We start from the raw sequence: 23548 nt of genomic DNA on the forward strand, positions 1-23548 counted from the left end.
TAAACGGACAGGAGGATCTGGAAGTACAAATGAACAAGGGAAAGCAGCTTACTGGGTAAATCAAATTACTGATAAACATCCTACCTGTGCAGTAACTATTCAGGGAAAGAAATTTAAAGGTTTGGTAGATACAGGAGCAGACATTTCAGTCATTTCTCTACAGCACTGGCTGGCTGTGTGGTCAATTCAACCCGCTCAATTTAACATAGTTAGAGTTGGTAAAGCCCCTGAAGTATATCAAAGTATTTATATTTTGCATTGTGAAGGACCTGATGAACAATCTGGGACCATTCAGCCAACTATAACTTCTGTACCTATACATTTATGGGGGAGAGATTTATTACAGCAATGGGGAGTACAAGTTCCCCTTTATATAGAACAATTATATAGCCCTCAAAATCAGCATATGATACAAGAGATGGGGTATGTGCCTGGCATGGGATTAGGAAAAAATGTACAAGGGTTAAAGAAACCACTTCAAGCGGAAGAAAAAAATTCTTGTCAGGGTTTAGGAGATCATTTTTGATGGTGGCAATTGTTAAGCCTCCAGAACCTATACCTTTAAAACGGTTAACAAGTAAGCCAATTTTGATAGAACAATGGCTGCTGAGTAAAGAGAAACTGGAGGCTTTAGAGGTCTTAGTTACTGAACAATTAGAAACAGGATATATAGCTCTAACGTTTTCCCCCTGGAATTCTCCAGTCTTTGTTATTAAGAAAAAATGTGGTAAATGGAGAATGTTGACAGATCTTAGAGCGATTAATTCAGTTATACAACCTATCGGGAGCATTGCAGCCTGGACTGCCTTCTGCTGCTATGATTCAAAAAAATTGACCTTTAATAGTCATAGATTTAAATGACTGTTTCTTTACTATCCCCTTAGCTGAGCAAGACTGTGAATGGTTTGCATTTATAATTCCTGCGGTAAACAACCTGCAGCCTGCTAAACGTTTTCACTGGAAAGTGTTGCCACAAGGCATGTTAAACAGTCCAACAATTTGTCAGACTTATGTAGGACAAGCAATGGAACCTACTCGTAAAAAATGTTCACAGTGTTACATTATTCATTTTATGCACGATATACTTTGTTCTGTCCCCGCTCAGGAAATATTAATCCAATGTTATAATCACTTGCAAAACTCGATTTCTCGTGCTGGTTTAATTATAGCTCCTGACAAAATTCAGACTCCTACTCTTTACTCCTACTTGGGGACCTTAGTAAATGACACTACCATTGTGCCACAGAAAGTAACCACACGTAGGGATCAATTGAAAACATTGAATGATTTTCAAAAACTACTAGGAAACATTAATTGGGCATGACCTGCTCTAGGCATTCCTACCTATGCCATGAGTAATCTATTTTCTATCCTTAGAGGAGATCCTAGTCTCCCAAGCCCTCGGCAATTAACAAAGGAGGCTGAGGCAGAGTTACAGCTAATTGAAAAGTAAGTGCATAAAGCTCAAATAAATAGAATAGATCCAGAAAAGACTTTAGACTTATTGATTTTTCCAACTCAGCATTCACCTACTGGTGTTATTGTCTAAGAGCAGGATCTTGTAGAGCAGCTTTCCCTCCACATACTAATTCACGGACTCTCACTCCTTATTTGGATCAAATTGCTACTCTGATAGGAAATGGGAGAACTGAAATTGTTAAATTACATGGATATGATCCTGGAAAAATTATTCTTCCTCTTACAAAGGCATAAATACAAAAAGCCTGTATAAATAGTCTTAATTGCCAACCCATTTAGCTGATTTCGTAGGTGTTCTTGATAATCACTTTCCAAAGACAAAATTATTTCAATTTTTGAAACTAACTAATTGGATTCTCCCTAGAATAACTAAATTTAAGCCAACCGAAGGTGCTGAAAATGTTTTTACAGATGGGTCTAGTAATGGTAAAGCTTCTCATTCTGGATCAAAAAGTAAAGTTTTCCAGACACCCTATACTTCAGCTCAAAAAGCGGAGCTTGTCATTGTAATTGAGGTGCTGACTGCTTTTGAGATGCCTGTCAGTGTAATTTCTGGTTCTTCATACGTGGTTCATTCCACACAATTAATTGAAAATGCTCAGTTACAATTTCATGCAGATAAACAACTGATGACTTTATTTACCCAATTGCAAATAGCTGTTAAGGGTAGAATGCACCCTTTTTACATTACTCATATTAGAGCTCATACACCTCTTCCAGGACCTTTGACTGCAGGAAATCAAATGGCTGATCGCCTAGTTGCTATGGCATTATCTAATGCTAGACACTTTCACAATTTAACCCACGTTAATGCCTCTGGTCTCAAACGCAGATGCAGCATTACCTGGAAAGAAGCTAAAGCTTTTATCCAGCAATGCCCAACTTGCCAAATGGTGCATTCCTCATCTTTTACAGGAGGAGTTAATCCTCGAGGATTGGAACCTAATTCTCTTTGGCAAATGGATGTCATACACGTTCCCTCTTTTGGGAGACCAGCTTATGTACATGTATGTGTAGATACATTTTCTCACTTTGTTTGGGCTACATGCCAAATGGGGGAATCTTCTGTGTTAAGTGGCATCTTCTGCAGTGCTTTGCAGTCATGGGCATTCCAGCTTCAGTTAAAATGGACAATGCTCCAGGCTATACAAGCCAAGCTCTAGCTACATTTTTCTCTATATGGAATATTAAACACATTACTGGCATCCCATATAATTCACAAGGGCAAGCCATTGTGGAAAGAATGAATCACTCCCTAAAACAACAATTACAAAAGCAGAAGGGGGGAACAGTTATTAGAGGAACAGTGATTATAGGACTCCACACATACAACTAAATCTAGCATTATTAACTTTAAATTTTTTGAGCCTGCCTAAAGGCCGGATGCTATTAGCAGCTGAACAGCATCTACAGACACCAGCTTCAAAGACAGAAGCAGCATAACTGGTTTGGTGGAGAGATCCAATAACAAAAAGTTGGGAAATAGGTAAAATCATAACATGGGGGTAGAGGTTATATTTGTGTTTCTCCAGGCCAAAACCAGCAGCCGATTTGGATATCATCAAGACACCTGAAACCTTATCATGAGCCAGATGCTGAGGAAGAGATTTTGGGAGGAACCTGAGGATCCCCCACTTGCAGCCATGTCGAGACTGACAATAAGTCCAGCTTTCCTGCTTGTAGTGGGTGATTTAAAACTTGATCTCCCTAATCATCACGTGACTTGTCAAGAATGTAGATTGTTTTCTTGTGTGAATTCTTCCTTGTATAATACTGATCATTCTATTTTAGTGGTAAGAGCCCAAGAAGGAGTATGGATACCTGTAAAGCTTTCCCATCCTTGGGAAGCCTCTCCTTCTGTGCATATTATTACTGAAATTCTTCAGAAGACTCTGAGACACTCTCAGTGTTTCATTGCTACTTTAATTTTAATCATTATAGGATTGATTGCTGTCACAGTTACTGCTGCGGCAGATGGAGTTGCTTTGCATTCCACAGTACAAACAGCAGACTATGTAAATAATTGGCAGAAAATTTCTACTTTCCTGTGGAATTCCCAAACTAAGATAGACCAGAAACTAGCTAATCAAATCAGTTATCTCCAACAAACTGTAATGTGGCTAGGAGATCGAGTAGTTAGTCTAGAATATAGAATGCAGCTACAATGTGATTGGAATACTTCTGATTTTTGCATTACTCCTTATCTGTATAATGAAACAGAGCATGAGTGGGAAAGAGTTAAGAAACATTTGAAAGGTCATATTGGAAATTTACTTTAGATATTACAAAACTGAAGGAACAAATATTTCAAGCTTCTCAGGCACATCTGACGCTAATGCCAGGAACTAAAGTGCTTGAAGGTGCTTCAGATGGATTAGCAGCTATTAACCTGTTAAAATGGATCAAGACTCTTGGAGGTTCTGTGATTTCAATGATGACTGTGCTTTTAATCGGTGTTGTTTGTCTTTATATAGTCTGCAGATGTGGATCCCGAATCCTGTGAGAAGTAGCCTACTGTGACAAAGCTGCCTATGCCTTTATCACTTTGCAAAAACAAAAAGGGGGGACATGTTGGTAGCAAGCCCTAACCCTGTCATAAACAGACCTTAAAGAAACTGGCCATAAACAGGATTTCTGCAGCAATGTGACATGCTCATGATGGCTGTCATGCACACTGCTAAAAGTTGTTGGATTAATGGAGCAGGACAAGGAACACCTGGCCCTGCCTGGAGTGAAAAACTGCTCAAACTACAAATGATAGCAGGAGAGGCTTGTGCCTTGAGAGCATGTTTTTGCTGCAGATAATCAACTGGAGCCTGTTTCTCTGCTCCTCACTGAAATTGCTTTGTTTCCCATAAGGAATGCTTTTAGCTAATCTACAATCTACAGAAGCAATGCTTATCACTGGCTTTCTGTCAATAAATGTCTGGGTCAAACTCTGTTTGTGGCTCTCAGCTCTGAAGGCTGTCAGCCCCCTAATCCTCACTTTATACTGTATTCCTGTGTCTTTGTCTTAATTCCTCTAGCACTGCTGGGTTAGGGTCTCCACAACCGAGCTGGTCTTGGCACCATGTTGCTCAGGCTAGTCTTGAACTCCTGTAATCATCCCACAAAGTGCTGGGATTACAGGTGTGAGCCACCACACCTGGCCAGAATCTTCCATTTTAACTTGTCAAATTTATTAGCATAAAAAATTTTAATATTCCTTTATTATCCTTGCATGTCTGTAGTACTTGCAGTGAAAGAATTCTTTTTCATTTCTGAAATTGGTCATTTGCAACTTTTCTCTTTTTTCTGAATCAGTCTAGCTCGAAGTTTATCAATTTTATTGATCATACTTTTTTCTATTTTATTGATTTCCATTCTTTATTATTTACTTCAGGTTTAATTTGCTCTGCTTTTCCTAGCTTTTCTTTTCTTTTTTTGAGACAGAATCTCACTCTGTAGCCCAGGTTGGAGTGCAGTGGCATGGTCTTGGCTTACTGCAACCTCCACCTCCTGGTTCAAACAATTTTCCTGCCTCAGCCTCCCAAGTAGCTGGGACTACAGGCGCCCACCACCACACCTGGCTAATTTTTGTATTTTTAGTAGAGACAGGGTTTCATCATGTTGGGCAGACTGGTCTAGAACTCCTGACTTCAAGTGATTCACCCATCTTGGCCTCCCAAAATGTTGGGATTACAGGTGTGAGCCACCATGCCTGGTCAATGTTTTTTAGTTTTTCAAGGTGGAAATCTACATCACTGATTTAAGACATTTCCTCTTTCCTAACATAAGCACTTAACATTATCAGTTTCATTGTATGCACTGCTTTAACTGTATCCCATAAATTTTCATATGTTCTGTTTCTATTGTCATTCTGCTCAAAATGTTTTCTGATTTCCTTTGCTATTTTTCTTTAATTCTTAGGTTAATTCCCAAACATTAGGGGATTTTCCAGATACCTTTTTGCTAGAATTTGGTTTTGTTATTTAACGTCATCTGTGTGGTCTAAGAATATGCTCTGTATAACTTCAAGATCTTAAAACTTATTGACATTTATCTTTTGGCCCAGCATATAGTTTAATTTTCAGGGAATGTTATTTGTGCATTTGAAAAAAAAATGTGTCTTCTCTCTTGTTGAGTGTTCTGTAAATGACAATAAGGTCGAATTTGGTTGATGGTGTTGTTCACCATCTTTTATGTCTTAACTGATTTTCTATATACTTGTTATACCAATTACTGAGAGAGCAGTAGTAAAATCTCCAACCATATTGTGTATGTCTTCATTTTTCCTTTTAGTTTTTTCCATTTTTCTTCATATCCTTTGAGGTTCTATTACTTGGACATATACATTTGGGACTGTTATATCTTCATGATGATTTGACCCACTTATCATGAAACGTCCCTCTTTTCCCCTGTTAATATTCACTGTTCTGAATACTATTTCCTGATATTACTACAGTCACTCCATCATTTGTTAGACTAGCATTTGCATGTTATAGGTTTCTTTAAATCATTTAAATTTTAACCTTCTTGAACTCTAAACACTGCCTTTTGGTTGGAGTGTTTAGAGTCCATTTACATAACATAATTATTGATGTGGTTTCTTTAAATCCCACATCTTACTATTTGTTTTCTATTTGTTCCAGCTGTTCATTGTCCCCTCCCCTTTTACTGTCTTCTTTTGAGTTATTTGAGTATTTTTTGTTATCTCATTTTATCTCTACTCCATTTATTGGTTAGATTTCTGTGATGGATGATGTTAAGTGCTGCTCAGGTTCCTCTTCAAATCAAGAAATACTTCAAGAAGTCATTATTGTTTCCCCTGCTGGGAGACCTGTTGACAGATAGCTTTCTGCTGACAGACCCTTCAGGGATTGCCATGATTGCAGAGAGCTACCTTGCTCAAGGTCATTCCCCTTCCCAAGGTGACTAAGATCCCGTGCTGAATGCAAGAATATTAAGGTCTGACCGTCTCAATCCAACTCAGCACAATTCTGAAGAGTCATTCTAGCTCTGTAGTTTCATGTGGACTTGGCCAAGGCTATTATTGGGCTAGCATAACAACCTGGCTTCTCATCCTGCCCACCCCTGCTTGTGTCGCCTTCATTCTACAGGTATTTGTCCCAAGAGCACTCCTTAATAAACACCCTACACACTGAACTCCATCTCTGCTCATCTCTTGAACTCTGCTCTGGTTTGAGTTCACTCATGAACTCAACCTGCAACAGCTTCTTTGTTTTAGTTTTTAGTGGTTGCTGTAGGCATTGCCGATATGCACATTTTAACCTATTACAGTTGGGTTATTTTGCTAGGGCTGCCATAACAAAACACTACAGACCGGGTGGCTTAAACAATAGACATTTATTTCCTCTTAGTTCTGGAGGCCAGAAGTCCAAGATCAAGGTGTTTGCAGATTTGGCTTCTCCTGAGGCCTCTCTCTTTCTTTATGTGTCCTCACATGGTCTTTTCTTTGTGGATATGCACATCTGGTGTCCCCCCCTCTATTCTTTCTTTATATATACACACACACATATATATATAGGTATATGTGTATATACACTTTAAATTCTAGGGTACATGTGCACAACGTGCAGGTTTGTTACATAGGTATGCCTGTGCCATGTTGGTTTGCTGCACCCATTAACTCGTCATTTACATTGGGTATTTCTCCTAATGCTATCCCTCCCCTAGCCCCCCCACCCCACGACAGGCCCTGGTGTGTGATGTTCCCCTTCCTGTGTCCAAGTGATCTCATTGTTTAATTCTCATCTATGAGTGAGAACATGTGGTGTTTGGTTTCCTGTCCTTGTGATAGTTTGCTCAGAATGACGATTTCCAGCTTCATCCACGTCCCTGCAAAGGACATGAACTCATCCTTTTTTATGGCTGCATAGTATTCCATGCTGTATATGTGCCAAATTTTCTTAATCCAGTCTATCATTGATGGACATTTGGGTTGGTTCCAAGTCTTTACTATTGTGAATAGTGCTGCAATAAACATACGTGTGCATGTGTCTTTATAGTAGCATGATTTATAATCCTTTGGGTATATACCCAGTAATGGGATTGCTGGGTCAAACAGTATTTCTAGCTCTAGATCCTTGAGGAATCGCCACACTGTCTTCCACAATGGCTGAACTAATTTACACTCCCACCAACAGTGTAAAAGCGTTCCTATTTCTACACATCCTCTCCAGCATCTGTTGTTTCTTGACTTTTTAATGATTGCCATTCTAACTGGTGTGAGACAGTATCTCATGTCATTTTGATTTGCATTTCTCTGATGACCAGTGATGATGAGCTTTTTCTCATGTGTCTGTTGGCTGCATAAATGTCTTCTTTTGAGAAGTGCCTGTTCATATCCTTTGCCCACTTTTTGATGGGGTTGTTTGGTATTTTTCTTGAAAATTTGTTTAAGTTCTTTGTAGATTCTGGATATTAGCCCTTTGTCAGATGGGTAGATTGCAAAAATTTTCTCCCATTCTGTAGGTTGCCTGTTCACTCTGATGGTAGTTTCTTTTGCTGTGCAGAAGCTCTTTAGTTTAATTAGATCAAAATGTCTATTTTGGCTTTTGTTGCTATTGCTTTTGGTGTTTTAGACATGAAGTCCTTGCCCATGCCTATGTCCTGAATGGTATTGCCTAGGTTTTATTCTAGGGTTTTTATGGATTCATGTCTAACATTTAAGTCTTTAATCCATCTTGAATTAATTTTTGTATAAGGTGTAAGGAAGGGATCCAGTTTCAGCTTTCTACACATGGCTAGCCAGTTTTCCCAGCACCATTTATTAAATAGGCAATCCTTTCCCCATTTCTTGTTTTTGTCAGATTTGTCAAAGATCAGATGGTTGCAGATGTGTGGTGTTATTTCTGAGGCCTCTGTTCTGTTCCATTGGTCTATATATCTGTTTTGGTACCAGTACCATGCTTTTTTGGTTACTGTAGCCCTGTAGTATAGTTTGAAGTCAGGTAGCATGATGCCTCCAGCTTTGTTCTTTTTGCTTAGGATTGTCTTAGCAAGGTGGGCTCTTTTTTGGTTCCATGTGTACTTTAAAGCAGTTTTTTCCAATTCTGTGAAGAAAGTCATTGGTAGCTTCACGGGGATGACATTGAATCTATAAATTACTTTGGGCAGTATGGCCATTTTCCAATATTGATTCTTCCTATCCATGAGCATGGAATGTTCTCCCATTTGTTTGTATCCTCTTTTATTTCATTGAGCAGTGGTTTGTAGTTCTCCTTGAAGAGGTCCTGCATATCCCTTGTAAGTTGGATTCCTAGGTATTTCTCTTTATAGCAATTGTGAATGGCAGTTCACTCATGATTTGGCTGTCTGTTTGTCTGTTATTGGTGTATAAGAATGCTTGTGATTTTTGCACATTGATTTTGTATCCTGAGACTTTGCTGAAGTTGCTTATCAGCTTAAGAAGATTTGGGACTGAGATGATGGGGTTTTCTAAATATACAATCATGTCACCTGCAAACAGGGACAATTTGACTTCCTCTTTTCCTGATTGAATACCCTTTATTTCTTTCTCTTGCCTGATTGCCCTGGCCAGAACTTCCAACACCAAGCTGAATAGGAGTGGTGAGAGAGGGCATCCCTGTCTTGTGCTGGTTTTAAAAAATGCTTCCAGTTTTTGCCCATTCAGTATGATATTAGCTGTGGGTTTGTCATAAATAGTTATTATTTTGAGATACATTCCATCAATACCTAGTTTATTGAAAGTTTTTAGCATGAAGGGCTGTTGAATTTTGTTGAGGGCCTTTTCTGCATCTATTGAGATAATCATGTAGTTTTTGTTGTTGGTTCTGTTTATGTGATGGATTACGTTTCTTGATTTGTGTGTGTTGAACCAGCCTTGCATCCCAGGGATGAAGCCAAACTGATCATGGTGGATAAGCTTTTTGATGTGCTACTGGATTCCGTTTGCCAGTGTTTTATGAGGATTTTTGCATCGATGTTCATCAGGGATATTGGTCTAAAATTCTCTTTTTTTGTTGTGTCTCTGCCAGGCTTTGGTATCAGGATGATGCTGGCCTCATAAAATGAGTTAGGGAGGATTACCTCTTTTTCTATTGATTGGAATAGTTTCAGAAGGAATGGTACCAGCTCCTCCTTGTACTTCTGGTAGAATTTGGCTGTAAATCCATCTGGTCCTGGGCTTTTTCTGGTTGGTAGAAAAAGCCTCAACTTCAGAGCCTGTTATTGGTCTATTCAGAGATTCCACTTCTTCCTGGTTTAGTCTTGGGAGTGTGTATGTGTCCAGGAATTCATCCATTTCTTCTAGATTTTCTAGTTTATTTGTGTAGAGGTGTTTATAGTATTGTCTGATGGTAGTTTGTATTTCTGCGGGATCAGTGGTGATATCCCCTTTATCATTTTTTATTGCATCTATTTGATTCTTCTCTCTTTTCTTCTTTATTAGTCTTGCCAGCAGTCTATTTTGTTGATCTTTTCAAAAAACCAGCTCCTGGATTCATGGATTTTTTGACGGGTTTTTTACATCTCTATTCCCTTCAATTCTGCTCTGATCTTAGTTATTTCTTGCCTTCTACTAACTTTTGAATTTGTTTGCTCCTGCTTCTCTAGTTCTTTTAACTGTGATGTTAGGTTGTCAATTTTAGATCTTCCCTGCTTTCTCTTGTGGGCATTTAGTGGTATCAATTTCCCTTGACACACTGCTTTAAATGTGTCCCAGAGATTCTGATACGTTTTGTCTTTGTTCTCGTTGGTTTCAAAGAACATCTTCATTTGTACCTTCATTTCATTATTTACCCAGTAGTCATTCAGGAGCAGGTTGTTCAGTTTCCATGCAGTTGTGCTTTTTTGAGTGAGTTTCTTAGTCTTGAGTTCTAATTTGATGGCACTGTGGTCTGAGAGACAGTTTGTTGTGATTTCTGTTCTTTTACATTTGCTGAGGAGTGCTTTACTTCCAACTATGTGGTCAATTTTGGAATAAGTGTGATATGGTGCTGAGAAGAATGTATATTCTGTTGATTGTTGATTTGGGATGGAGAGTTCTGTAGATGTCTATTAGGTCCGCTTGATGCAGAGCTAAGTTCAAGTCCTGGATATCCTTGTTAACCTTCTGTCTCATTGATCTGTCTAATATTGACAGTGGGGTGTTAAAGTCTCCCATTATTATTGTGTAGGAGTCTAAGTCTCTTTGTAGGTTTCTAAGGACTTGTTATATGAATCTGGGTGTTCCTGTATTGGGTGCATATATATTTAGGATAGTTAGCTCCTCTTGCTGAATTGATCCCTTTATCATTATGTAATGGCCTTCTTTGTCTCTTTTGATCTTTGCTGGTTTAAAGTCTGTTTTATCAGAGACTAGGATTGCAACTCTGCTTGTTTTTGTTTTCCATTTGCTTGGTAGATGTTCCTCCATCCCTTTATTTTGAGCCTATATGTGTCTTTACACATGAGTTGGGGCTCCTGAATACAGCACACTGATGGGTCTTGACTCTTTATCCAATTTGCCAGTCTGTGTCTTTTAATTGGAGCATTTAGCCCATTTACATTTAAGGTTAATATTGTTATGTGTGAATTTGATCCTGTCATTATGATGTTAACTGGTTATTCTGCCCATTAATTGATGTAGTTTCTTCATAGCATCAATGGTCTTTACAATTTGGCATGCTTTTGCAGTGGCTGATACCAGTCGTTCCTTTCCATGTTTAGTGCTTCCTTTGAGAGCTCTTGTAAGGCAGGCCTGGTGGTGACAGAATCTCTCAGTATTTGCTTGTCTGTAAAGGATTTTATTTTTCCTTCACTTATGAGGCTTTGTTTGGGTGGATATGAAATTCTGGGTTGAAAATTCTTTTCTTTAAGAATGTTGAATATTGATTGGCCCCCACTCTCTTCTGACTTATAGAGTTTCTGCCAAGAGACCTGCTGTTAGTCTGATGGACTTCCCTTTGTGGGTAACCCGACCTGCCTCTCTGGCTGCCCTTAACATTTTTTTTCTTCATTTCAACCTTGGTGAATCTAACAATTACATGTCTTGGGGTTGCTCTTCTCAAGGAGTATCTTCGTGGTGTTCTCTGTATTTCCTGAATTTGAATGTTGGCCTGCCTTGCTAGGTTGGGGAAGTTTTCCTGGATAATATCCTGAAGAGTGTTTTCCAACTCAGTTTTATTCTCCCCATCACTTTCAGGTACACCAATCAAATGTAGATTTGGTCTTTTCACATAGTCCCATATTTCTTGGGGGCTCTGTTCATTTCTTTTTACTCTTTTTTCTCTAAACTTCTCTTCTCATTTTATTTAATTAATTTGATCTTCAATCACTGATACACTTTCTTCCGCTTGATCAAATCGGCTATTGAAGCTTATGTATGTGTCACATAGTTCTCGTGCCACAGTTTTCAGCTTCATCAGGTCATTTAAGATCTTCTCTACACTACCATTCGTCTAATCTTTTTAAAAGGTTTTTAGCTTCCTTGTGATGGGTTCGAACATCCTCCTTTAGCGTGGAAAAGTTTGTTATTACCGACCTTCTGAAGCCTACTTCTGTCAACTCATCAAAGTTATTCTCCATCCAGCTTTGTTCCATTGCTGGCAAGGAGCTATGATCCTTTGGAGGAGAAGAGGCACTCTGGTTTTTAGAATTTTTAGCTTTTCTGCTCTGGTTTCTCCCCATCTTTGTTGTTTTATCTACCTTTGGTCTTTGATGTTGGTCACCTACAGGTGGGGTTTTGGTGTGGATGTCCTTTTTGTTGATGTTGATGCTATTCCTTTCTGTTTGTTAGTTTTCCTTCTAACAGGTCCCTCAGCTGCAGGTCTGTTGGAGTTTGCTGGAAGTCCACTGCACACCCTGTTTGCCTGGGTATCACCAGCGGAAGCTGCAGAACAGCAAATATTGCTGCCTAATCCTTCCTCTGGAAGCTTTGTTCCAGATGGGCACCCACCTGTATGAGGTGTCAGTCGGCCCCTACTGGGAGGTGTCTCCCAGTTAGGCTACATGTGGGTTAGGGACCCACTTGAGGCGGCAGTCTGCCCATTCTCAGAGCTCAAACACCATGCTGGGAGAACCACTGCTCTCTTCAGAGCTGTCAGACAGGGACGTGTAAGTCTGCGGAAGTTTCTGCTGCCTTTTGTTCAGCTGTGCCCTGCCCTCAGAGGTGGAGTCTACAAAGGCAGCAAGCCTTGCAGCTCTGCAGTGGGCTCCACCCATTTCAAGCTTCCCGACCCATTTGTTTACCTACTCAAGCCTCAGGTATGGCAGATGCCCCCCTTCACCCTGCTGGCCTGCTGCCTCACAGGTCGATCTCAGACTACTGCACTAGCAGTGGCAGTGAGCAAGTCTCCGTGGGCATGGGACCCACTGAGCCAGGTATGGGATATAATCTCCTGGTGTACTGTTTGCTACGACCATTAGAAAAGTGCAGTATTTGAGTAGGAGTGTCCTGTTTTTCCAGGTACAGTCTGTCACGGCTTCCCTTGGCTAGGAAAGGGAAATCCCTCAACCCCTTGTGCTTCTGGGGTGAGGCAATGCCCTGCCCTGCTTCCACTCACCCTCTGTGGGCTGAACCCATTGTCCAACCAGTCCCAATGAGATGAACCAGGTACCTCAGTTGGAAATGCAGAAATCAGCCATTTTCTGCATTGACCATGCTGGGAGCTGCAGACCAGAGCTGTTCCTATTTGGCCATCTTGAAATGGACCCTCCCCCTCTATTCTTATAAGGACACCAGTCAGATTGGATTAGAGCCCCACCCTTATGACATCATTTAATCTTCATTCCCTCCTTACAGGTGCTATCTCCAAATGCAGTGGCACTGGGGGCTAGGACTTCAACATACAAATTTTTAGGGGACAAAATGCAAAAGTATACTGTTCCCAGAGGGGCTCAAATGTGAACAAAAGAAAAACTATGCCCATACTTTTTTCTTTTTTTCTAAACTGTCAATTAATTACTTCATTTCATATAAAAGTTATATTGAGGCCAGGCGCCGGGGCTCACGCCTGTAATCTCAGCACTTTGGGAGACCCGAGGCGGGTGGATCACAAGGTCAGGAGATCGAGACCATCCTGACTAACACAGTGAAACCTTGTCTCTACTAAAAATACAAAAACAAAATTAGCCGAGCGTGGTGGTGGGTGCCTGTAGTTCCAGCTACTTGGGAGGCTGAGGCAGGAGAATGACATGAACCCGGGAGGTGGAGCCTGCAGTAAGCCGATATCGTGACACTGCACTCCAGCCTGGGTGATAGAGCGAGACTCCGTCTTGAAAAAAAAAAAAGTTACATTGAAAGAAGAGGTTGAAAAGTCACGTATACTTGATTTGCACACACTTGCCAAGTCTCACAGGATTCAACAACTTGGATAATTTTTTAAATTGATAACAGGATATACATATTTAAAGCCTCACTGAAGTCCAATACCCATGTCCAACCCAGACAATGATGTGCAAATAAATATGCAAAACAATCTCTGGAAACTCGTTTCTCCAGGATCACCCACGATCCATGTTTTGTCCCTCTGGCTGTGATGCAATTCTTCTCCCAAAGGCATACATGCTTCTGCGGTGACAGAGTCCACTACCAAACCCCTGCAGGTTTACTCACTTAGCTAAGATGTTGGCTCAAGTAGGCCCCTTTGTGGTTTTTCATCAGCAGTGGTGGAAGCCCTAATTCGGATAGGGTAAAGAGTAATTAGAAACAAAAACAAAACAGTTCACAGATGAACAGAAGGCAAAACAGTTCCCAGGAGGGAGACACCAACTTCTCTTAGCGTGGACGGCAGGCTTAAAGGAAGAGCCTCAGAATTTGTCACAGATTGCTTCTTGATGCATCCAGCAAAAAATGTACAAACCAGGCCAGTTTAAGGCAAGTCCCCGAGGAGGGGAGCTCTTTGCTTTCTGGCATAATTTTAAGCTCTGCACCAAGGATTCTGTTTTTTTCATTTTTATTTTGAGACAGAGTCTCACTCTGTTGCCCAGGCTGCTGTACAGTGGCTCAATCTCTGGCTCACTGCAACCTCCACCTCCTGGGTTCAAGCAATTCTCCTGCCTCAGCTTCCCAAGTAGCTGGGACTACAGGCGTGCACCACCACACCCGGCTCTTTTTTTTTTTTTTTTTAATTTTTAGTAGAGATGGGGTTTCACCATGTTGGCCAGGGTGGTCTCAAACTCCTGACCTCAGGTGATCCACCCGCCTCAGCCTCCCAGAGTGCTGGAATTACAGGCGTGAGCCACCGCGCCCGGCTCAAGGATCCTATTTTATCACCTATCCATGGTTGTACAGGTGGAGACTGAGGAGAGCCTCTTCTGGTGTGGAGAATCTGCCATCTGTGACTATAAATATTTATAAAACTCTGCTTGCTGCAAGCAATTGGTTTGTGTAGGTTCCAGTTGTCCTGTTGGTCACAGATGAGCTGTCGATACCCGTCAGACCCCAAATAAATAAGTGGAAGTCTGTGAGCAAGTAAGTTCCAGCCTGATGAGCAAGGCCGCACACTGAGAACTCCAGACCGCCTTTTCTGGGTCTCCTGGGCAGTCGCCTAAAACAGAAGCTGACAAAGGGATTCATCCAGGGGAGTAACAGGGTCCCTAAGGACTGATTTCATCCCTTCCTGGGCAGCCTCCACTCCCATGTGGGCTTCTCGCTTTTCAATCACTGGATCTCCCTCTCATCATTGCATATGGAGTGGATTTGGGTGCCAAACATAACTGCAGTGAAAGTGAAAAACAGAAGACCCTCCAGGCACAGGAAGGTCAACAGGATTACAGTGAATGGAGGTGAAAAATCACTGCATTCAGTCCACTGCCTCAGACGCAGGTGATAAACTGAAATCCACAGAGAATCAGGGCATGGACTGAAGACAGAGCTATATACATAGTGAAGAGCTCAAAACATCTTTGATTCTTTTCTCCTACACAATTGTTCACCCACAGGCAGTGATGATCCATTTTCCTAATATGTCTTTTGCAAATACTGCTGTGGTGGGTGAGCTCTGGTTTGATACAGCAGCACTTGGGGGCACTTGTAGATCACTTCCCTGGGCTTCAGCTGCAAACTCTCCATGTATTCTTTTGTAGCATTTCCTCTGGGTACTGCCCCGGGGTCGGTGAGCATGGTTCTCAGGTGGGACAACAGGGCAAACGCGGCCAAGTAGTTAAAGATGACCCCATTGACCACAGAGTAAAGCCAGCAACATGATGAAAGTCACCACAAAGTCTGCATAGATGACCGGAAGCCATGTCACATCAGCACAGATCATGCCACAGTCGTCATGGATGAACCAGACCCTGTCTGCCACGTCAACCTGAGAGGAGGATGACGAAGAGTCATCATTGTCATTTTCAGCCAGGAGAGGATGATGCTCCACGTCCTGGAGCCTGTGTCCTGATGGCTGCATGATTTCACTGACGCACCCTCCCAACTTGTTTCTAAACATCACTTGAACATTTTGTGCCTCTTCTTCAGGATATTAAGGTGCATACTGTCCTATGTGATCAGATCTGAGGTCTGGGCGGGGTCGTCAGGTGAGACGGAGTCTTGCTCTGTTGCCCAGGCTTGAGTGCAGTGGCACGTTCTCGGCTCACTGCAACTTCTGCCTCCTGAGTTCAAACGATCCTCCTGCCTCAGCCTCCCGAGTAGCTGGAATTACAGGTGCACACCACCACGTCTGGCTAATTTTTATATTTTCAGTAGAGACAGGGTTTTGCCATGTTGGCCAGGCTGATCTCAAACTCCTGACAGGTGATCCTCGGCCTCCAGAAGTGCTGGGATTACAGGGGTGAGCCACCGCGCCTGGCCTGAAGGACTTCTTTTAACATTTTTTTGTAGTGAAGTTCTGCTGGCACTGAATTATTTTGGCTTTTCTTTGTCTGCAAAAAGTCTTTATTTTGCCTTCATTTTTGAAAGATATTTTCTTTTTCAAATTCTAGCATGTAGAATTCTACGTTGACAGTTTTGTTTTTTTCTTTCAGTATTTAAAAGCACTGTTCAATTTTGTTTCAATTTGCATAATTTCTGATAAGCTTCCGTCCTCCGTTAATTTTATCCTTTTTCTTTCCCACATAATTAATATGTCTTTTTCCTCTGGCTGCTTTTATGATTTTCTTTTTATCATTGATATTCAGTGATTTGATCATTATGTGAGTTTAAGACCTTACTGAGCTTTATGGATCTGTGGGGTTATAATTTCATCAAAGTTGGAAAAATGTTGGCCATTATTTCTACAATATCTAAAATTTCTAAATTTTTCTAAATTTCTAAATTTCTAACATTTTATAGAGAATTTTTTTTTCTCTATTCCTCAGAATGTTGGCTATACCTATGTTAGACAAGTTTATATTTTCCCACAGATCATAGGGAGGGTCTCTGTTCACTTTTTTCCAGTGTTTTCTCCCTGGATTTTTTTTTGGTCACTTCCTATTGCTATGTTTTCAATTTCATGGACCTCATTTTTCTTTAATGTCTAATCTGCCATCAGTTCCATCCATTTAGTCTTTTTAAAAAATGATATTGCATGTCTCTAGAAATCCATATTTGTAATGACTTTTTTCTTTTTTTTTAGATGGAGTCTCGTTCTGTTGCCCAGGCTGGAGTGCAATGGCGCGATCTCCACTCACTGCAGCCTCCGCCTCCTGGTTCAAGCGATTCTCCTGCCTCGGCTTCCTGAGTAGCTGGGATTACAGGTGCACGCCCCCATACCTGGCTAATTTTTGTATTTTTAGCAGAGAGGGGATTTCACCGTGTTGGTCAGACTGGTTTCGAACTCCTGACCTCGTGATCTGCCCACCTCGGCCTCCTGAAGTGCTGGGATTACAGGTGTGAGCCACCTCACCTGGCCAATGGCTTTTTAAAAATCCTCAGCTAGAGGATTGATGATGAGCTGGCATATATTCTGAATCTTAAGTTTATTATTACTACTGTAGCTCTAAAATTACTGTGATACCTAGAAAACAATAAATTTAAAAATGCTTGACTAAAGGCTTCAAGATGACTGACTAGAAGCATTTCATTCCTGCCTCTCCCACTTAGAAGAACAAAATAGTGTATAGACAGTGACACTTCAAATACATTACCCAAGAGTATTTGCTGGAATTCAACAGAGAAGTGACAGGAAACACCAAATGTGGAGAAGGAGAAAGGAGAGACACAGCCCGCTGGTCAGGGTCAGCTGGGAGCCAGGAGTGACTTCCCAACATAGGTAAGTGAGAGATGGAGCAACCTACATCTCCTCTGTGGAATCTTGCAATCGTAGCCACAGGACAACCCTCAACCCTGCCAACCCCTGAAACTAACATAGGCAGCTGCTGTGAGACCATGGGACAGAACTGCCCCAGGGAGAGAGCTCGAACTGGGTCCCACGCCCTTCCTGAAAACTAAGCAGCTACAGCAAGGTGCCATTTTCAAACACAGACTTTGGGAAACTGCATGCTGTCCTGGGGCCCAGTGGCATCAGGACAGAAGCATTACGGAAATTTGGGCTATCATGGTTGGGACTGCAGAATGAGCTGAGAATACTCCTATGACCAGGACTAAGAAGTGAGGCATGGGCTACAGCTGCTGGTGCCAGGAAGGAAGTACCACTGGAATGGAGACTGGGACGTGAACTAGGCACAAGTTGCCACTGGGGCTTGGTTGCCAGCTGGGTGGAGGTTCTTGCAGCTGTGGTGGGGGTGGTGCATAATAGAATAAGTGTGGGCTGCCACTGCCAGGTGTTGGGGGTAAGCCCTACCAGGACAAATGTATGGGAGGGATGCATGTTCCTCACCCACTGGCCCAGGCTGTGGGCCACTGAAGATGGCCATCTCCCAAGTCTCAGGCTCACAAAACCTGGGTGGGGACTGAAACTGGGAAACTGAGGTGGTTTCAGAGGATCACTGTCCCCTGCTTGTCCCTATTAACTCAACCTCACCTTCTACTGCAAATGGACCCTGCAGATCAGCAGCCCCACCCCCGACCATGACCTTGATCTCACCATGTTCTTTTAGTGGAAGACAACCACAAGTCAATGGTGTCAGGCCAACTTATAAAAACATCTAACAAGCAATATTCCATAAAAACCACTCGTGGGCCTGTTCTGTTTAATATATGGGGGACTGAAATGAAAACAACAAAATAGCCTCAGGTTTACAAGACTTCCCAAGATAGGTGGTCTCTGCATGTTTTCAGGAGATATATGGAAATGATTTTGATCACTTGAAAAGAGCTCTTGTGGTACTAGAATGACATCCATAACTGACAAGTATGAAATGGAGTGTTTAGAGACATTAAAAAACAAACCAACCCATAGAGAGGGGAAGAGCTTCAGCAGTAGGGATATCAATGTGGTCTTAAGCGTAATGAAAAGCCAACATGCTACCCCGTAATAGAAACCAACGTAACAATGGGATGCCACAAGAAGAATATTGAGATAGAAAACATTTCGAAAATGAATTATTCACTCATGCAGTATTATATTCTGCTTTTGGTCCTACACTTTTTAGAGGATACAGAGAAAACTGCAGAAGACCCAGAAAAGCACATCATGGCAGTCTAAAAGTTCCACGTCTTTCACTTGTAGAAAAGCCTTCAGATCTGTTTTTACTTAAAGAGAAGGTGGGTGACTTCCTCATAACCATTGAGAATAAAACCTGTTGAGAAATTACTTCTGCCTTGATGATTTTAAACACTTAAGGGATGAACAATGAGAAATATGCTTAGATTTATTGGGAAAGAGATAGGTCTGTGGTATTGTCACAAGGGTACACAGATACCCAGAATGACAGCTTAGGGAGGTGTCCCCATCGGTGGTGACCCTCAGGGGAGATCAGGAGGCCTGTGTTTCAGCATGGCCTAGGCAGGTGGAAGGCAGGGGCTCCAAGATTCCGTGACATCGCCACCTTCTAATTCTCTTATAGTGATGGCAGACCATTACCTGACCCACTGGACACTACTTCCCTCACTCCCTTCAGAGTCTGAGCTACAGGCAGTGCCTTCTGCTCCAAGCTCTGGCACCTTAAACTTTGTTTTTGGCAGTTAAGGACTTTGAGGTGTTGGGTGTTGATCAAGTTTTCCTGAACAGTAAGTTAAGAATTTCAGTTATTTCAGGACAGTTAATCTCAGTCCTGACTAAACCTGTTTGATTTCACTAGGGTTTTTTGTTGTTGTTGTTATTTTTGAGACAGAGTCTTGCTCTGTCACTCAGGCTGGAGTCCGGTGGCATGATCCTGGCTCACTGCAACCTCTGCCTTCCGGGTTCAAGCGATTCTCCTGCCTCGCCCTCCCAAGTAGCTGGGATTACAGGCATGCACCACCATGCCTGGCTAATTTTTGTATTTTTAGTAGAGATGGGGTTTCACCATATTGGTCAGGCTGGTCTTGAACTCCTGACCTCATGATTTCACTAGTTTTTAACCCATCTTGTGTTTGGGTTTCTTCTCCCGGTCCCTGGCTCTACCTCTTCTGCCACAAACATCAGCATAGCAGAATCTGTCAGTCCTTTGTACAATGAGAGAGCAGAAATGAACATCCTAGAAATCAAGCAGGAATTGCGCTCACAGCTGAAAATGAGCGAACAGCAGTTCCAAGACCTCAAAGAGAAATTTCTTGTCTCTGAAGCTGTGCTTACTGTCTGGCCAACCAGTTACAGAAATGCAGTAAGTTCCATAGGTTCACTATCACCAAAGTGATGAATGATCACTGTCTTCTCTCTGAGCAACTAAATACTCTTTAGACCCGATTCCTCTCTTCTCTTCATCAAAATAAACTTCATCCTTCCCCTACTCCCAGAAAGGTAGAAGTGGGTATTATATAAAACCACATTTTCCTGAGAATCGAAAAACTGGACACAAAGTGTTTAGCAACTTTTCTGTATTTGAAGTGGGGTGTAGGGTGGGATTAGAGTTAAAATCTCGGTTATTGATGCCTGATGCAAGCATAAAATTGCCTGATTTTCTCAGCAACAAGCTGAACCATTTTTTACCAGGATCCTTTCTGTACCATATAAAATCTTGCAGAATTTAATTTAAGCATCTGTTGAGGCCCATTAGGCAAAGCCTTGTGGTGTCCACACTGGGAGAAAGATGGTGATAGTTCATAGTCCCTACTTTCCAGGACCTTAACGAGGAGTCTGCTCTTAGTAGAACCTGTGGTATCCGTAAGTGACAGCATCAGGAGCAGGGACGACCCTGCTGAGAGGGAAGTCCTGCTTCCCAGAGCAGAGGCTCTTATTCCTAACGAGGAAGAAAGAGAGTGCCCAAGACTCTGCTGAGGTAGCAGTGCAGTGTGGAGAGGGGGGACCCTGGGCTAGTCTCCTGGGCTCCAGTCCAAGTTGTTTATCTTCTCTTTGCCTCAGTCTCCTGATCTGTTAATAGGGTCCTATAATTCCTACCTCTGTAAATTGCTGCAGTAAAGTACAGGACCTTGTTCTTTCAAATCCTCTAGAACAGTTCTTGGCACAGAGCAAAACCTATTTATTACTTCTTCATTCTACTATTCCTAATTTAGCAGATATTTTGTTAGCATTTGGGCGTATTTCCTTCAGGGACTTATGGTCTCAGGCCTCACATTGCACTTAATTGTATTCAGATATGATTTTTTTTTAAATCTTGGCAATATTTGTGCTTTAAATTCCCAATACGAGAGAACTATCAGTCCCATAGTTCTAGAGGCCTTCCCGAGGGTACAGTAAATCACTGCTTTATGTTCCAGCTCAGTGTTTTACAGGAGAGGCTGCAAGGCTTGGCAAAGTGGCCCAGGATTCAGAGTCACACCTTAGTGGATGTGAATTCTGACTCTGCCTCATTCCAGTTGAGTCATATTTTCTAGTTGTTTTATGTGCCTTTGAGTTTCTCTTTCCTCATCCATAAATTGGGGCGTATCAGCTGCCTTGTATTTGGAAGGTTGGTAAAGATGTGGCGCTTCTGTTGAGGCCCAAAAGGCAAAGCTCTTGCTGGCTGCACTAGGAGAAGCGATGGTAGCACAGAGCATCTGCTTTAAAGAAACCTAAAGAGGAGGCTGCTCCTGCCAGACACTGTGGTACCTGTAAGTGACAGCAACAAGTGCTGCCGAGAGCCTGGTACTGGGGATCCTTGTGTTCTTGGAGTGGATCCTGACTTCTCGCCTGTATGCAGTGACATGTCCAACCTCCCACTGAGACAAGTGTGTCTTCTCAGAGTGTGAGGAGCACAAAGGCATCACAGAATCTGTGCTGGGGGAGAAGATGCAGTTCAAGGAGGAGAAGCTGGCAGAGAAGTTGACACAAGCTGAGGAGCTCAGGTGAGGGAGGCTCTGTGTGGTGGGGCAGGCAGGTGGAAGGTGTGTGAGTCTCTGATGGGGGCAGCTCAGCTGGAGAAATAAGAGCTAATCCGGGCCAGGAGAAGGGCAGGAATTTACATAGCAGGCACATGTCGTGCAAACATGTATACAACAATTAGAGAACAACAATACTAGTAAATTACGGGCTACAATTGTGACTCGAAACAAGTCATTATCAAGGCAAAACTTACATAACACAAAATTAACCAAAGGAAAGTGAACAACTCAGAAGCATTTAGTACATTTAAAACATTGTGTAATCACCACTACATTTTCTCTTTTTAAATGTTTTATTTTAATGTTTGTGGGTACATAGTAGGTGTATATATTTGTGGGGTGCATGAGATGCAATGACTTATAATAACATCATGTAAAATTAGGAATCTATCCCTTCAAGCATTTGTTGTTCATGTTACAAAGAATCCAATTATACTCTTTTAATTATTTTTAAATGTACAATTAAATTATTAGCTATAGCCACACTGCTGTGCTATCAAATACTAGGTCTTACTCATTCTATTTTTTTTTGTATCCATTAACCATCCTCATACTCTCAACCCCACTACCCTTCCCCACCCCTGGTAACTATCCTTCTACTCTCTATCACCATGAGTTCAATTGTTTTGATTTTGAGATCCCACAAATAAGTGAGAACATGTGATGTTTGTCTTTCTGTAACTAGCTAATTTTACTTCACATAATGACCTCCAGTTCCATCTATGCTGCAGCAAATGAAAAAATAACATTCTTTTTTATGTCTGTATAGTACTCCATTGTAAATAAATACCATGTTTTCTTTATCCCTAGAATCACCTCCTGACTTACTGGCTTCACATTATTTCATTCAAAGAATCTTTTCTTCTTGACCCTGTCATTCTTGCATTCTTTCATCTCTCTGAATAACCTCAGTTGTACCTGGCCACATTTCTATGTGTGGCTTTGTGTCCAGTCACTGCGTAATGTACTATGTGCATTTTTACATGGAAATGTCTGCAACCAAAATGAGAAACTAAAGGGGCATCTTTCTGAAACAAATTTGGGAAGACAGCTAGTTTTATTTACAGAGGAAAAGGATGAATGGAATGCTGAGGAATCCTATAGGAGCTCTCTAATACAGAGGAAGCCTTTTATTAAAATTTTTTTTTCCTCTTTGCCAAAGGCATTTCACCAACATGTGCTAAAATTCTGCTTGGAGGACTCTTTGAGGATATTCTCAAAAAAAATCTCTGTTGCAATTCTTTGAACTGATCGCTGATCCCTCTCCACTCTTATATTTTCTCTACTATCCTACCTTAGGTGATACAAAGCCCTAGTTCACTCTCAGGCACTAGAGCTGACCCAGTTGAGGAAGAAGTTACGGGAAGGGAGAGAGGCCTCCCTCTTTCTCAGTCAGCATCTCAAGGCCCTTCTCACTGATGATGACCCTGACAACCACCAGGGGCAGGACCTCCGAGAGCAGCTGGCTGAGGGGCGCAGGCTGGCAGAGTGCCTTGTCCGCAAGCTCAGCCCAGGTAAGGTAGTCACGGGCCCTGATGACGCAGAGTCCTAGGCTTATGAGAAGACTCCAGACCTCCACACCTGCACAATGACAATTTTATTAGTGGTCTTTCTTTCCACTAAACGTTAGTGCCATGACATGACCAGGACTTCTTGTGTAGGAAGAGAGATGGGAAAGTCAGGGGTTGGAGGTCACAGTATGGCAAAAGCCTCCTTCCTCCTTGATGGAACTGGTCTTTGGACCAAGAAGCAGCATCCATCAAGTTTTAAAGGACAGGAAGGAGGATGTGACAGGAGGCAGCTTGTGAAGAGTGAAGAGAGCCCTGG

At 41.8% G+C, this 23548-nt stretch overlaps 1 protein-coding gene, 1 non-coding gene and 1 pseudogene across 12 annotated transcripts in view; 2 read left to right on the forward strand and 1 right to left on the reverse strand.

The window, feature by feature from the left end:
- LOC105480202 (xylulokinase) overlaps positions 1-23235 on the forward strand; it is a 99462-nt gene extending 76227 nt beyond the window's left edge. For 4 of the 11 annotated variants that reach the window (XR_011619969.1, XR_011619970.1, XR_011619961.1 and 1 more), the window contains 5 exons: positions 3012-17115; positions 17462-17630; positions 18913-19024; positions 19327-21685; positions 23021-23235. The gene's annotated coding sequence lies outside the window, so the exon portion shown is untranslated. The remainder of the gene's footprint in view (positions 1-3011; positions 17116-17461; positions 17631-18912; positions 19025-19326; positions 21686-23020) is intronic. The other 7 variants (XR_011619963.1, XR_011619962.1, XR_011619964.1 and 4 more) reach the window with 7 other exon arrangements.
- Positions 12475-15830, reverse strand: LOC105480203 (palmitoyltransferase ZDHHC7 pseudogene; annotated as a pseudogene).
- On the forward strand, positions 17300-17378 carry LOC112426462 (small nucleolar RNA SNORD45). Its single transcript, XR_003017793.1, has one exon. It is a non-coding gene; the product is annotated as a small nucleolar RNA SNORD45 (small nucleolar RNA).
- Positions 23236-23548: the final 313 nt, after the last annotated feature.

This window comes from Macaca nemestrina, chromosome 2 (genome assembly GCF_043159975.1).
Source record: "Macaca nemestrina isolate mMacNem1 chromosome 2, mMacNem.hap1, whole genome shotgun sequence".
Classification (NCBI taxonomy): domain Eukaryota; kingdom Metazoa; phylum Chordata; class Mammalia; order Primates; family Cercopithecidae; genus Macaca; species Macaca nemestrina.